The sequence below is a fragment of the Phyllostomus hastatus genome, unplaced genomic scaffold, assembly GCF_019186645.2.
Source record: "Phyllostomus hastatus isolate PE091 unplaced genomic scaffold, TTU_PhHast_1.1 phas_contig_34, whole genome shotgun sequence".
NCBI classification, from domain to species: domain Eukaryota; kingdom Metazoa; phylum Chordata; class Mammalia; order Chiroptera; family Phyllostomidae; genus Phyllostomus; species Phyllostomus hastatus.
This window is the reverse complement of record NW_025333857.1, coordinates 65,671,496-65,675,871: the sequence shown is the minus strand read 5'-3', so window position 1 is coordinate 65,675,871 and position 4,376 is coordinate 65,671,496. Positions and strand designations below refer to the sequence as shown.

The window sequence follows — 4,376 nt, the reverse complement described above, 5'->3', positions numbered from 1 at the left end:
CCTTGACACACCACACCAGCCAATGCCTTAAGCTGAACTTCCAGTCTCTGGAACTGTAAGAAAATAAGTTTCTGTTGTTTAAGCCATGCGGTGTCTGCCATTTTGTTACAGCAGCCCTAGCCTACCAGTATAGAAGGGGACATAGTGAAAACACAGAAAGAGATGCCGGGCCACCTGTGTCTTATTTGTCAAGGTGTTTCCTGTGCTTAGTTCCATGCTGGGCTCAGAGCAGGAACTTAGTAAATGCAAGGGCCAGTGTATAGAAAAGTGCTTTCCTTTTGAAGATCGAGGAGGGTGCCCCTCATGTCGGCCCTAGCCCCGTGGTGTCCCAGCTCCTTGTCCTTCCTGTTAACCCCCTGTGTGGCAGTGACCACCTCCCTGCCAGTCTGGGTGCTCCGTGAAACTGGAACCACGTGTGTCTTTTTGGTCAGCACAGACATAGCTTAGGAGAGCTACCCGATAATTATATACTGGCCACGTGTCTGCGGAGAATTGAGGTCCACGGGGCAACTTCCAGCTCTACAGACCTCTCCTCCAAGGAGCTGCCCTTGACTGAGCCAGATGCTCAGGTGCGGGGAGCATTGGCGGAGCAGCCCTGCTGGGCCCCTGCCAGAGTGCCCGGAGCCACTGCGTCTGGGACATGCAGTTTATGTGAGCATTAGGGAACATTATCAGGATGTACTGAAGACTCGGGGTAGGCTGTTAGCCGGGTGCTTCTTTCTTCATTATCTCAGTGAGATCTCAGGTCTGAGGCAGGCCTGGGAGCCCCTGGCAAATAGAACTGGAGCCTGAGAGGGGGTGTGATACACACCCCCCCCCCGCCCCCCGCCCCATCTGGCTTCCTTGCAAGGGCACGCCTTCCTGAGGAACAGCTTGATGTGCTTCATACAGCAGAGACACAAGCCAGGGGCGGCTCCACTCCACTTCGGGGCTCAGATTAGGATGAGGGCTGGGTAGGACCAGTTTGTTACAGGAAAAAAATAAAAAGAAGTTCAAAAGTTGTTTTTTTTTTTTTTAATGTAGGGCGAGTTCAGTGTTATCATTCTAATATCACCCTTACTGTATTCCACTTGCTTTCTTGAATGGAGTGATCCTCCTGGATTGAAGCTGTCTCCAGTATTGGGCCCCCCTCTGAGTGTGTTGCAAGTGAAGAGGCCAAAGGGGGATTGGGAACCTTTGAACTAAGAGAAAAGACCGCGTAGAATTCTTTTTTCTTTTTCTGTTTTTTTGACCGATGGACTCTGCCTCAGGTTTATTTGCACAAACACCACAGGAGGATACCAGCTCTGTGCAGACAGCAGCCCCAGGGTCGCACCAGTCCTTCAGTCCTCACATCGGCAGGCAGAGGCCTTTACTGGGGAGTCTTTGCAGGGGCCTGGGCACCTCTGGGAGCCTGAGGCCAAGTGGGAACCTGAGCTGGAGCTGCAGCTACATCTGCAGCCTGGGGCTTGGTTCGAGCCTTGGCCTTTGGCTGGCAGAGCCAGAGACCCTTTGCCATGCGGACATGAGTCCATTTCCTGAGCTTGGGGTGAGCAACATAAGCAACCCCACTGAGTTTGTGGCTGCTGCCCCTTGGGATGTTGGGCTTGATCAGGGCCTCTGTAGCCTTGGCATGTGTGCTCATGGCCTTGGTGTTGTTGGCCTATGCCTTCTTTGGGCCCTTCTTATTGTGCTTCTTGGCAAAATGCATGTTCCCCAGGAACTTGGGGTCTACCCCCTTAAGAGATACATGTTTTTGTGATCAGGGTGTCTTGATGCCATTTCTGTGCCATTTTTGGGACTGGTTGTGCGTGGTGTGGTTCTTGGACTTGGCCATCTCTGCACCCAAGCCCGCGGCTCTTAAAGCAGCTGGGACCAGTGGAGATCATGTAGAATTCCATAACAGGCTCTTTGAAAGTTCCTTCCTCCCAAATAATTCCTTCTTGGTGGCCCCACTGTCTTCTGTTTGAGGGGTTTTGCTCTCAGAAAGTTAACATGAGTAATAAGTATCCTGACAGGTGAGTTTTACTGTAGATGTAAAATAAATAACTGTTGACTGAATGAACAGATTATGTATCAATGAACTTAGACTCTTTGAACCTCATTATTATCACATGTAGACTGGGCATGATGCTAACTGTGTCCTGGGGTTTCGGTAAAGATGAGTTGAGATCGCGTGTAGCAAGCCCTACCTAGCAGTACCTGGCATATGGCAGCCAGCCCCACAGTGTTAGTTTCTTTACGTCTTGATGGGTAAGGAGTTTGTCAGGCTGGCACAAACTAGAGGAACAGCATTGTGCGGAGGCACAGAGGTGCATGTTGTTTGTGGAGGCTGGCCATGGAGGTAGGCACCATGCTTGTGCATTTGGTGCATAAGACATAGGAATATGTCATAACTGTGCCCGAAAGCCACCGGGAGGTGATAAGATGATAAACATTTAGCCATTAAAAGACACACCCTCATTGATATGAATTCATGTAATGAAGACCTGGGATGGCAGAAAAGGCTCATTGGGGATGGGAAATTTGCACGGAGGCTTCTAAGTGTCGCATTTCTGAGGAGCAGGGGGAAGTCATTGCAAGAGGGAATTATAGTTGGGAGACGAGGGGAAGTACCTGTTTGGCTGCAGTGGAGTTTGTCTTGGGGGTTAAGAGGAAATTAGGCAGGATGGAGCCAGACCATTGCGCATCTCACATGCCGCGTGAAAATGCTTACACTTCATCTGGGTTGCACTACGTGGAGAGGAGAAAGCTATAGAGCATTTAAGTGTTGTGAGCATCAGGTGGTCATCCTTTTTTGCTTAAAGGTCTTTAGGAGGCAGGGGGCTGGATCAGAGGACCTCTGGAAACTTCTAACCGTAGGGCTCCGTGGAAGTCATAAGACAGATAGAGGGAAACAAACCTAGGGACCTTGGCCTGGATTTCTCTCCCTCATAAATCTCCTCCACTGCTGGGCATCATGTCTCTGCCCACAGATTAATCTTCTCTGGTTTCCCGCAGAAACAGAAGGCCCTGGTGACCTCATCCTGTTCTCCAGGCTGGGAGTGAGAAATGGATCCTCAGCCTGGCAAAGGCCTGGGCCAGGCAGAGGGCAGGTGAGCCCAAGACACGAGCCCCCAGGGGAAAGCGGAGCGGGAAGGTCGAGATGGCCTTCCAGAGGGCTCTCCCCAAGGACCGCCCCAAGCGGCCAGACCCGTTCGGGAAATACACCTTGTCTCCTTGCATGAATATCTTTGACCTGAGATGGGCAAATGTTGGAGGAGTTTGCAGACCCTTACTGGATCATTTTCCAATGCAAATGGTGACTTGGGCTAAGAGCAATTTTTATATGATTCTTTTTTCTTGGTTATTTTTTTCTTGCCACTGGGGGCTTTGATGTGAAGCCCTGAGGTTGAGTAGGAAGATTGGGAGTTTCAAACAGGAAATCCTACACTCCGATTTCAGTTTCGTGCTCCCTGTGCCTCAGTTTCCTCACATGTAATATGAAAAGAAGAATAGTGGCCAACTTAGATGATTATAGTGAGTTCTAAAGCTCTTAGAATCCTATTAGACATGCAGGCAGTGAGGAAGAAATGTTAACTATTATGGATTTCATTACTTATTAGAAAATAAGGATAAAAAGATCTGTCACCCGCCACTGTTGTGAGTCATATTGATTCGTTCACTTGTTTAACAAATACATGCTGAGCACCCATTCAGTGCCAGGCAGTGTACTAGGCACAGGGATGATGTGTTGAGATTAAAATGAAACAGTTCCCCACTCTTTGGAGCTAACTGACTGGTGGGGGAGACAGCTATTAGATGTGCAGATGCACCAGCATAAGTTGTATGGGTTTGTGATGAGGCTGTGAAGGATGGGGGTGGGGGGATGTTGCAGAGAGAATAATAGGAGGGCCACCTGACGTACGGTGGTCACCCTTGAGTTCACACGTGAAGGCTGGGCGGGAGCAAGTGCTCCAGGTACTCCTGGAGAGAATATGGGGAAGCAGCATGGCACATTCGAGGGGGTGGAGGAGGTGGCAGGGAGAGCAGGGATCAGATCTGGGACAGGCTGAATTTTATTCTGTGGACAGACTGCAAAAGCAGTGCAGTAAGTGCTTTTGTCAAATGTGAAATCCGTGCACGTATGACTTTCTGTGCTTTCCACTCTAAAGTGGTACCAGTTGGAATTAACAGAATGGAGGCCAGTTGAGGAGAGACTTTTACCCCCATTGCTTTTTCAGGTTACACTCTGAATACAACAATTGCCTAGCAACTACAAATACTATGCCGCAAAACGTGTGTGTGTATGTGTGTGTGTGATTCTAATCCCCAAAGTGGTGTTTGGAGACCTGCCAGCGAATCCCATCTTCTGGCTCTGCATTAGCTACACCGAACCCCCCAGTTTTCTCCTCTGT

The 4,376-nt window shown here is 49.6% G+C and overlaps 1 pseudogene; it reads right to left on the bottom strand.

The window, feature by feature from the left end:
• Nucleotides 1-1,351: 1,351 nt before the first annotated feature.
• On the bottom strand, nucleotides 1,352-1,829 carry LOC123820143 (annotated as a pseudogene).
• Between the last annotated feature and the right edge of the window lie 2,547 nt (nucleotides 1,830-4,376).